Raw genomic sequence first — 11,551 nt, 5'->3', positions numbered from 1 at the left:
CACACACACACACACACACACACACACACACACACACACACATACAGATGATCCCGCTGCATCCTTCCTTAAGCCCCTGCCTCTGTATCTGTGTGATCTAAAGACTCTCGTAGTTGCCGTGCTATTCTCCTATCTGTTTCTCTCCTTCTCCCTCTCCACTGCTTGAAAGGGCACACACAGGGCTTCAGAGTCCTCACTCCCTATTGGGCAAAGCCACTTCACCTCGAGAACTACAGAGCGAGAGAGAGAGAGAGAGCGAGAGAGAGAGAGGACCTTTGAGTCTCATAACCATATAATACTCTCAAACATTTCATGACAAATAAAGTGAAAAACACAAAAAAATATATTTTAAAAAGATACATATTTTTCCCAAAATCATGAAGACAACATACTTTTTTTTTCTCTCCAAAATGTCATGAGCCAGAAAAGTCAACGCAGTCAGTTAATGCCATATGAATATATAAGCAAGGGAATGGATGGGTGGAGGGAGGGAGGGAGGGAGGGGGGTAGCTGTCAATCCATCATCCCTAGCAGCACATAGTGGTTTGGGTTAACACTGGTTAACAGATCTCTCTGTCTGTGGGTATATATCCAGCGCCCTGCCCGCCGCAGCCTTTTTCTCATGCTAATGGTTGAAGTAGTCATCATGTGTCCCCCATCACTAATACCATAAAGGAGCAGCGTTCGCCAGCCTCTCGGCAGCGTTAGCCTGCGTCAGCCAGCAGCACCCCCATACTTTACGGATTAGTCAATATAATGAGATGCATTTATACGCTTGTTACTTTTGTGGTCAACGGGTAGGAGGGAATGGGACAGGGTTATGGAGAGGTTTTAGTTCGTTCCTTCATAACTCTTTACAATATAACATACACACACATAACCAAGGAACCAAACTGAACACCATATACAACTAATGAACACAAACAAACAAAACACACAGTAACTTGCAAACTTTCCTATACTTTTAAACCTCAAAACCAAAACACAGCTTTGTGATGGGGGGGCGCAAGCATCAGTATCGTCAAACACAAATCTATGCTAAACCACTGAAGACACTCGTTCACTGACACTCGTTTAGTGACACCGTTTTCCTGCCGCTGGGGAACGTTCAGGGCTGAGTGTGAATCTGTGTCTGCTCCTCCTCCTGCTTAAACCTTCTCGGAGTGGGAATCTCTCTCCGTGCTTCAGCGGCTCCAGAGCTCGCCAGGCGGATTTCTGCCGTGGAACGAGGAGCCTTTAAAGCGTGGAACACTCCTTTACAAGCAGGCGGTTTATGCAGAGTTAAAGTTGCGTTCAGGGCCGTGCAGCTGTCCCCCATGCATCACTATAACCCTTTAATGAACACATTAAAAAGAGTGCCAGAAACTTTAGTCCCATTGTTGTTTGGAACCAGGCTTTGCTGTGATCTGTTCCCTCGGCAGCTGTTTGATTGACAGGTGGGCTGTCAGGTTGGCAAAGAGGGATGAGATACACCAACGGCTCTTTTATGACACCCTTATGAAGGGTCATAGGGGGAGGGAGAGGCAGGTTGTGAATGGGGGAGAAAGATAAGACAGGTTGTGAGGGTGAGGGGTGGAGGGGTGGAGGGGGGGTATGGACTGAAGGAAAATCCATAACACAAATACAGCTGTCAGACGGAATGCAAAGCCAGCCCAGTAATCAGTCTGGCTGGCCAGACTTATTTATGAGGATTCCATACCACCCAAACACACATTCTGTCAAATGAACAAAACCAACACACCATCTCTCACCCAAACTTTCTCTCATGCACACAACCCCCCTCATGCCCTATTTCTCTACTTCCACAGTCTGTCCATCCATGTCAAATCTCTAAGGTGGCCAAGATGAGTGTACATCACAGTCAGCAGACTGCCAGCTAGCTCCATCCCCACCCAGACACAGACAGGCCATGCTCAGGTTCTAGAGGTTTATTGCCATAGTGCTTCCTTGTCACAGATTATTGGACTTGTCCCATCTTACTAAAATGCTGCATCCACCTCAACCTCTTAGTCCTTTTTCCTGTTCCAGTTTCAGTTCCAGTCATCTCTCTCTCTAGCTCACGGCCCCAACCCTACCCCTTCCCCAAGCCTACACCCTGGTCCTGCTCACCGCCCCAACCCTACCCCTTCCCCAAGCCTACACCCTGGTCCTGCTCACCGCCCCAACCCTACCCTTTCCCAAGCCTACACCCTGGTCCTGCTCACTGCCCCAACCCTACCCCTTCCCCAAGCCTACACCCTGGTCCTGCTCACTGCCCCAACCCTACCCCTTCTCCAAGCCTACACCCTGGTCCTGCTCACTACCCCAACCCTATCCCTTCCCCAAGCCTACACCCTGGTCCTGCTCACCGCCCCAACCCTACCCCTTCCCCATGCCTACACCCTGGTCCTGCTCACTGCCCCAACCCTACCCCTTCCCAACCCTACACCCTGGTCCTGCTTACTACCCCAACCCTACCCCTTCCCCAAGCCTACACCCTGGTCCTGCTGCTCACTACCCCAACCCTACCCCTTCCCCAAGCCTACACCCTGGTCCTAATCACAGCCCTACCCTTCCCCAAGCCTACACCCTGGTCCTGCTCACAGCCCTACCCCTTCCCCAAGCCTACACCCTGGTCCTGCTCACAGCCCTACCCCTTCCTCAAGCCTACACCCTGGTCCTGCCCACTGCCCTACCCTTCCCCAAGCCTACACCCTGGTCCTGCTCACAGCCCTACCCTTCCCCGAGCCTACACCAGCCCTGGTCCTGCTCACAGCCCTACCCTTCCCCGAACCTACACCAGCCCTGGTCCTTCTCACTGCTCCAGACCCATCTTCAGCCAAAGGTCCAAGCCCCGAGCCAGTCCCCTTTTTCCTCTCTCGCTGGGTCCCTCCATCACTCTCGCCATCTCCAGTCTCTCCAGTAATGGGTCATAAAGCTGGCCTGTGGCTGCCAAGCTCTCTCAGGAGACACTGATCTAATGCTTCCACACATCATGACCCACGCCTGCCTGCCTGCTACACACATACTGTCATTTCCGTCCTCTTCTCTCTCTCTTTCAGTCTCTTCCTCCATCTATGTCTCTCTCCCATTCCCCAGGCCCATAGGAAGCAGTCGCTTCCTCTCTCTGTGCTGCAGGGTCGCTCCCTCCCACATCCATCAGCTCTTAACAGACTCACATCATGACTCTAACTCTCTATCAAGCTCTCCATGTTCTCTCTCCCTCTCTCCTTCTATGTTCTCTTATTCTCCCTTCATCTCTCTTCTACACTCAGACTTCTTGTGCATCACCATAAAATCTGCCCATGGCATCACGACTCTTCTATCTCCCCTTTTCTCTCTTCATTCTCCCACTTTCTTCTGTCTTTCTTCGGACTAGTGATGCTGTCTCAGTCTGATTCTGCTGGCTTTACTTTCCCCAACCCACGGGTCAGCATTTGGCACACAAACACACAGACACATGCACAGAGAAATATTCAGGCCTCCCGTTCTTCCCAATAACAGGTTCAATTAGAACCACATGTGTAATCATGGTTCAGACTAAGGTAATGTGGCGGGGGCTCAACACTCACATCAATCACCTCACTGATGACCACAGCCAGCAAAACACTACGCTCTCATCACCAGCTAGCTAGCTCCACACACAAAACAAACTATCAAACTTCAACCTTTCAATTCCTAATAGAATATATATATATTTTAAATGAAAACACATTCTCCTCACTTTTAGGCTAGCTCCCAAAAAACAACCAACGTATCAGTCATGAACTGTAGACGCAACCATTTCACTTGTCATTTTTCCACAGAATCAGTTTTAATGGAAGTGCCGTGATGGAGGCAAATATAGGGATATCGACTGGGTCAAATCCTACACATACCTGTGTCATGTATCGCTGGCTTTACACCTCTCTTCAAAAACACTTTGTAGCAGCAGATAAGCCACTCAACCAATGGCAGGAGAGGTTTCATGTACATGGGGATAGAGAGTTGGATGGACAGAGCGAGTCCAGAGAAAAGTGTTCAGTATTAGCAACTCTCGGGACATTAAAAACTTCACACACACTACTGTCCATCTCACTTGACTAGAGCCCATATGAATTTAGAATGGCACTCTCTCACACACTCACACAAACACACTCACAGGTGGGTACTCAAGGTAAGAACACTTATAGTATGTTTATGGACCACCATAATAATGTTGCTGTGCATTAAGCACAACATGGAAGGTTTTGAAGCGGTGAGATCATTCATATTATAGTAAAACAGTCAACACAGTTGTATAATTTGATAGTATAGTAAAGTAGCCACATATTAGTGTGTTTACTGTCCGCCTTCTGACGATCTGGAACATGTTCTAGTCACACCCAGGCTCTGACATGCGCCCTGTTAAAACCCTGACTACAGCCCCCCCTCCCCCCACACCCAGGCTCTGACATACGCCCTGTTAAAACCCTGACTACAGCCCCCCTCCCCCACACCCAGGCTCTGACATGCGCCCTGTTAAAACCCTGACTACAGCCCCCACCTCCCCCCACACCCAGGCTCTGACATACGCCCTGTTAAAACCCTGACTACAGCCCCCTCCCCCACACCCAGGCTCTGACATACGCCCTGTTAAAACCCTGACTACAGCCCCCTTCCCCCACACCCAGGCTCTGACATACGCCCTGTTAAAACCCTGACTACAGCCCCCCTCCCCCATACCCAGGCTCTGACATACGCCCTGTTAAAACCCTGACTACAGCCCCCCTCCCCCACACCCAGGCTCTGACATACGCCCTGTTAAAACCCTGACTACAGCCCCCTCCCCCCACACCCAGGCTCTGACATACGCCCTGTTAAAACCCTGACTACAGCCCCCCCCACACCCAGGCTCTGACATATGCCCTGTTAAAACCCTGACTACAGCCCCCCACACACACACACACACACACACACACACACACACATGCTTTGCTTAACTACAACCAAAACATGTTCAAACACACATAATCATTGTCTATCTGTTCCACCCTGATAGTGTCATCTAATCACTATTACTGGTGTGTTCTGTTTCACTAAATCACTACTGAAACTACAGACACTGTTCAGCAAACAGTGAGCAGACTTTTGCTTTCCTTTTACTAAATACACCATGATAGAAAGTACAAAAACATTTTACCCACTACACAGATAGAAGAAATATATTCTTCACGACACAGAAAATTCTGCAATATCAGGAACTCAACAAATCAGAAGAGAAAATGTGTGAGAAAAAGACGGCCAGGACAAATTCAACAACAGGACATGAAAAACACTCAGCTGCAGAGAATAATCTTTTTTTTTAAAGTGTCTGATTCTACCGTCTGCAGCTGAACACACACACAACAGCAGACAGAGCGGCAAGAGAGTCAGCCTTTTTCTGACACCTAGCTTCCTGCCTGTGTCCACTTCATTTCCAAATCACTTCTTTCGCCTCTCAAATACCCTCTTTTCTTTCATTATATTCTTTCTTTTTCTCAAAATTCTAATTTTCTCAAACTGCTTTTCTCACATATTCTTTATTATTATACTCTTCTTATCTAAAATATTCTTATTTTTCTTAGAGAGCAAATAGATAGAAAAGTAATAAAGTACTTTTAGTACATCTAATTTCCTAATAATTACTAGGCAACTACCATCTTAAATAGAGTGGAAAATGTCCCCCTCTCCTTTTCTCCCATGCATGCTGAGAGGAGAGACCTTCACTTCTCCAGTCCAGCCCAATAGCAGGTACTGTATGACTGTTTGAGCTGAGGCGCTTCAATAATGATAATAGAGTCATTCAAACACTTCTATCTCAAGCCACTTGAAATAATGTCATATGTTCTGTACATGTGGCCCATGTAGGAATAAAACCGCAACCCTGGAATGACAATTATCAAGCTCCTTCCAACTGAGCCATCACAAGCAGGTTCTCCTCAGTCTCAGTCAAAGACTGGTGTGGATCTCTACAGCACATAAGACACAGAGAACACACTGCGGAGAGAGCTTCATGCTCTCCCTCACCATCAACTCTAAAGCTATTCCAAAGAAAGAATCAGTTCAGTTGACTTTTCCCAACACTTTGGTTATGAGCAGAGTCAAGTAAAAGTAGAAAAGCACAAAAAAATAGAATAACACAATCAGAAAGATTAAATTAGGTCAATTAAATTAAAATACAATCTGGACATACCTAAAGGAGGTGAACTGCTTTTAGTCAAATATAACACGTTTTAAAATACCCTTTTTTTAAAGTGCCTGGTTTTAATTAATTAGTTATTAGGCCTATTACATTTGTTTATTCAGTTGGAAATTCCCTTCAATTTCTTATATTCTTAAGGAATAAAAACTGGAAAATTATTTTATAAATAACCCTCTGATCTCGTCAGAGAAGAAAATCAGACCAGGTGTGTTTGTGAACAATTAAAAGACAACTTGAACGGGAATCCTGAAGTTCTACGGGTGTGAATATATTTTATGCCACCACACATACCACCAACCAAATCCATGTTTTCCTGCCTGGCAGGAGAGTTATTACACGGCTATAAAATGTGAAATACAGCTCTTTCATTCCAGCTAAATATTCTATTAAACCTCCATCAGTGGTGCAATTAAAACTGTGTCACCGTCGCGTTGCGGAAATGCCACCGGTGGCACGCTCAGCCTCGGAGAGAAGGACAGGGGGACAGGAGCCACAAAACAACAGGGGACAAGGAGAGGGAGGGAGGGAGAGAGCAAGGCAGGGGGAACACACTAAATAAAATTAATTATGCCAAATGCGCCCCAGCGTCCATCAATCAAGAGGAAATAACGGCCATGTCAGCGCGCGCCCATATGATCTGCCTTTTTCTTTTTAATGTCAGACAGACCGACAGCACCGCGCTGCAACCAACAGCAATTAATTGTCATTTCATTTCTCCCTCCATCCCTCCATCATGCGGGACATCACTCCGTCTGACATGCGGGACTGTCCCAGATGAAGGCTGATATTTAGTCTAGAGCGCTCAGGGAGGGTGATTTAGGGAGATTTATGGGTGTGCTCAAATGTAGAAAATCAACCGCAACAAGGTATGGCGGTGGTGTCTGACAACTTCTAGGCCTACGTAGCCTAGTTTGAGACAGTGAAATTATTTTAAAATGAATTATAAGTTTATTGATTTAGTAGAAAGCAGATTTGGAAATGATTGAAATGATTTTGTAGGAAATTATAAAACAAACAAAAAATTGCATAACAGGATATGATGAATGAATTAATATTGGTGAACAAATCCCTAAACGGTGCACTCTCAAATGTCTCCTCACAAAAGCTCAGCTTAAAAGTTTAAAATGATTAGGCTATTTGTTCTTGTGCATGGGACGCGTCCGACTTTTCTGTTGATTTGGCCTACAGCACCCGCTTGCCTCATTTTCGACACATGTATAACTTTTTATAATTTGTGGATAACATTTTTATTCATAGGTCTACATTTAATATGTGTCAGTTGCTAAATATAGATGTTCATAAATAAATATAATAAAGATTGTGAGAACGTTTGTCTATCCTTTGTCTTTGGAGTTATAGGCTACAATTATTCCTACCTATAAAAACAAATGAAGAAGTTATTCTAATAACGATAATAACGGAATCCTTTCTGCTTTTCATGCATTTGGCTTTTATATCTGATGTCAAATTATTCCGACTGTCGGTATAGCCGATTCTGATAAATAGATTATACATGATTAATAACCGATAATTATCAACGTGTTAAATTATTCCTATGCACGTCATGCCAACTTTGATTTTGAAGCACAATTTCACGTAGGCCTATCACTAGCAGTAGGCCTATAACCTATTGTTTGATAAACGGGACCAATAACAATAATCTGTTGTTTCAGTAACCTTCTATTACATTTGATCCAATTGTGATTAAAATAAGAGGGACACTATCATAAAGACCGTGAGACCAACTGTCCATAGGCTACCATCCAAATCAGGAAATTACAAGCCCAATAGCTGCAGACAAAACAGTTTAAAAGAGGACTGGTAAACTATTTGATTTAAAAGTTTGACCGTGAAAACCAAATATTTGAGCAAATATTTACATGTAGGCCTAGTAGTCTTATTGTGTAAATGAAATGTAAAATAAGCAAAAGGCCTAATATCAGGCTAAATGCGAGCCCGTAATATACATGTTTCATTCAAATTCAACGATCCGAGATCGATTAAGGCCTCATTCGGTGTGTGAACCGGCATTCAATGATCAGAAGGAATTCAAAACTATGGCCGAATGGGTGTGTAAAATTAACACCCGTTATTGGAGGGGCGTTTATAATCAGTTATTTCCAATTGACTCTTTTAGCGTTCGGGCGGCTGAGCACCTCCGTGCATTTCTTAATTTCAGTCAAATATCTTTGCATCTTTGTCTGAAAAGTTTTTGTTGTTTAATGAGCGAGCGTTTGTGAACCTGACACCTTCCATAAGCCGCGAGGCAGCACGCTGCCGCTGCCCTCCAGTCTACAACTCTTAGGCTATTTCATACCTAAAGTGAAGAAATAAAAAGCAATTCACGAATAAAGTATATGGATTTCATATTAAAACTGAAATATGTTATTTTGATAGCACGTGTTTATCTAGGGGAGAGGCCGCGAGAAAATCGCTAGTGTGTCCTTGCCATTTTCAACGAACTTTTTCTATTGTAGATTATGAAAAACGGATTCATATTGTATGGTCTGAAAAGTGGCTGATCTACCGTTTCATGTGTAGACTATAGTGGATGCCAGCCTTGCTGAAACTCACATTAGACAATAATAGCCTAGTCACTAACCTAATTTAATCGATATTTGGTTGTTATTGGTTTATGTTGAAAACAATGACAGCCGCAAACAAGTCCAATTGTTGCAGTGTTCTGATTCAATAACACGCGCGCACACTTTCACTTTTGGAGAAACACACGCACAGAGAAAGTGTGAGAGAGAGAGAGAGAGAGAGGAGAAGAGAGGAAAAGTAGACGGAAGAAGAATATGTAGATAAGTGTATCAACCTGTTCTTGAATTCTGAAGAAGTCAACTTTCACACCAGTGGTTGGACCATGTGGACAGCCCCGTTTCAGCTCAGCGCAACACCACCCGACGAGTCCACTCTCGGCGACCAAGACGCAAACCAAACAGAACTAAAACTGATCAATCTTGGGATCTAAGATTGGTATCGCAGGACCATTACGTTCAACTACAACCGTGTTCGTTATAATTAGTCCGTCCTTGCTTCCTTTCTTTCCTTTTGTTGTGCGTCCTCTCTCTCTCTCGGAGTGGACACTGTAGTGAAGTCAGAACAATACTAGACTAGCTAGTTTCACTAAGTCACACACAGGCTGCATGCGCAGCACTCCGGGAAGTTGATGGAGAGAAAGCACGGAGCTTTTCGGGCTGTTCGTGGCCTCCCCTTACTCTGTTTTGATCCTGCTATCTCGCTGTTATTCAGATCCTAACCCCTCCACAAGTCCCAATGACGATACTCGATTCAGTTTTTGGCATCCCGTCTGTCGCTCGCTCGTTCGCTGGTAAATCAGTGATGAATTACTCGGGTTGTGTGTTGGTTGAGGATATGTTGGGGGACAGTTTGCTCTCTACCGTAATGCCTCTAAAATAGGTGCTCGTTCACATCTCGCCGTGACTCACTAGTGGCGGAGCATAATAAGAAAACACTGCACATGAAGGCAGCCAGTGCGAGGTGCCAGACTGCCATGTATAAGTGCGTGTGCGCGTGCGTGGGTGTGAGCGCCTGGTGAAGGCACTGATCTTTTGACCTCTGCATCGCGGCTGAGTTTGTCTATTGTGGAGCCAAGCAGCAACAGATGTTCCTCTATACAGAGAGAAACCTTGGAAACTGTTAACAACAAAGTATTCTCTAAACAACAACGCCATTATTTTATTTTATTTGTATAGTAGGAAGATATTTTGATAGAGTTACATAAGATTAATGAGCTATTCAATATTTGAAGGCCAAGTTTCACTTGACTCCTCCTGAACTATTTCCAATGTTTAGTGCTTTCATTTGCTAATTGACATAATCTGGGTCAAGAAAAAATGTCAGGAAGACTGACTCAGGAGCTGTTTAAAGAGTGACTGCCCCTATAAACCAACAAATCTCTTTGAACGACTACAAAGTTTAAATAGAACATTTTTGGTTATAAAGTCAGTCTTGTCAAAATTCAGAGTTTGGAACCTGAGTGTGTCAATGGGTAAATGAAGGTTGGGTTTGGACTACAATTATGTCAACAATTCATGCCCCCTTTTGCCTATTGACTTCTCTAGGGTAGTGGGCAGCATTTGGAATTTTGGATGAAAAGTGTGCCCAAATTAAACTGCCTTCTACTCAGGCCCAGAAGATAGGATATGCATATAATTAGTAGATTTGGATAGAAAACACTCTAAAGTTTCCAAAACGGTTAAAGATTATGCCTGTGAGTATAACAGAACTGATTTGGCAGGCGAAAACCTGAGAAAAATCCATTCAGTAAGTAGGAGGTTTTCGGATATAAAGAGAGACTTTATCGAACAAAAGGAACATTTATTGAATAAATGAATGTCTTCTGAGTGCAACCATATGAATATCATCAAAGGTAAGGGATTCATTATATCTCTATTTCTGACTTGTGTAACTCTTCTACTTGGCTGGTTACTGTTTGTAATGATTTGTCTGCTGGGCTATGTTCTCAAATAATTGTAAGGTATGCTTTCGCTGTAAAGCATTTTTGAAATCTGACACCGTGGTTGGATTCACAAGAAGTTAATATTTTAACCTATGTAAAATAGTTGTATCTTTTCTGAATTTTTATAATGAGTATTTCTGTATTTGAATTTGGCGCTCTGCAATCTCACTGGATGTTGGCCAGTAGCGTCCCACATACCCTAGATAGGTTAACTGGTGTTTTCTGGGAAAAACTGGGCGAATTTGCTTTGCATGGGTGGGCGGAGACCTCTCCTTAGTAGGACCAATGGAATGGTCGAAAATGAGCCAACCCCACACACCCGGGGCACCGGGTCGCGCAAAACGAACTCGCACACTGAAACATCTTCCCCAGACAAGACCTGTGGTTAGTACTTGCCCTGGTTCGGGAAATAGCTGCCAGTGAAAATAGGCTTCCATGAAGTTGTTCAACAATCTTGGGCAGATGGCTAGGATATGGATTACATCCGACTAGTTTTGTTTATAGCTAACTAGGGTTCCCGAAAAGCGCAACGGTCTATGGCACTGCATCTCAATGCTAGAGGTGTCACTACAGACCCTGGTTTGAATCCAGGCTGTACCCCAACTGGTTGGGAGTCCCATAGGGTGGCGCACAATTGGCCCAGTGTAGTCTGGGTTTGGGTTAGGCCGGTATAGGCCGTCATTGTAAATAAAAAGTTGTTCTTAACTGACTAGACTAGTTAAATAAAGTTTTTTTTAAATTAAAAGCTAGCTAGCTACATGTCATTATTTGATAGGCTATGCTGCTATGATACTGTGATGTAACCAGCTAAATACAGTTGAAGTCGGGAAGTTTACATACACCTTAGCCAAATACATTCAAACTCAGTTTTTCACAATTCCTGA

The 11,551-nt window shown here is 44.2% G+C and overlaps 1 protein-coding gene across 1 annotated transcript in view; it reads right to left on the bottom strand.

The window, feature by feature from the left end:
* Window positions 1–9,622, bottom strand: part of LOC112239667 (forkhead box protein P4) — a 162,890-nt gene extending 153,268 nt beyond the window's left edge. The window contains 1 exon segment of the mRNA XM_042296251.1: window positions 9,000–9,622. The gene's annotated coding sequence lies outside the window, so the exon portion shown is untranslated.
* Between the last annotated feature and the right edge of the window lie 1,929 nt (window positions 9,623–11,551).

The sequence above is a fragment of the Oncorhynchus tshawytscha genome, linkage group LG02 (genome assembly GCF_018296145.1).
Source record: "Oncorhynchus tshawytscha isolate Ot180627B linkage group LG02, Otsh_v2.0, whole genome shotgun sequence".
Classification (NCBI taxonomy): domain Eukaryota; kingdom Metazoa; phylum Chordata; class Actinopteri; order Salmoniformes; family Salmonidae; genus Oncorhynchus; species Oncorhynchus tshawytscha.
Note: the sequence above shows the minus strand (reverse complement) of the source record. Positions and strands in the feature narration are given on the sequence as shown.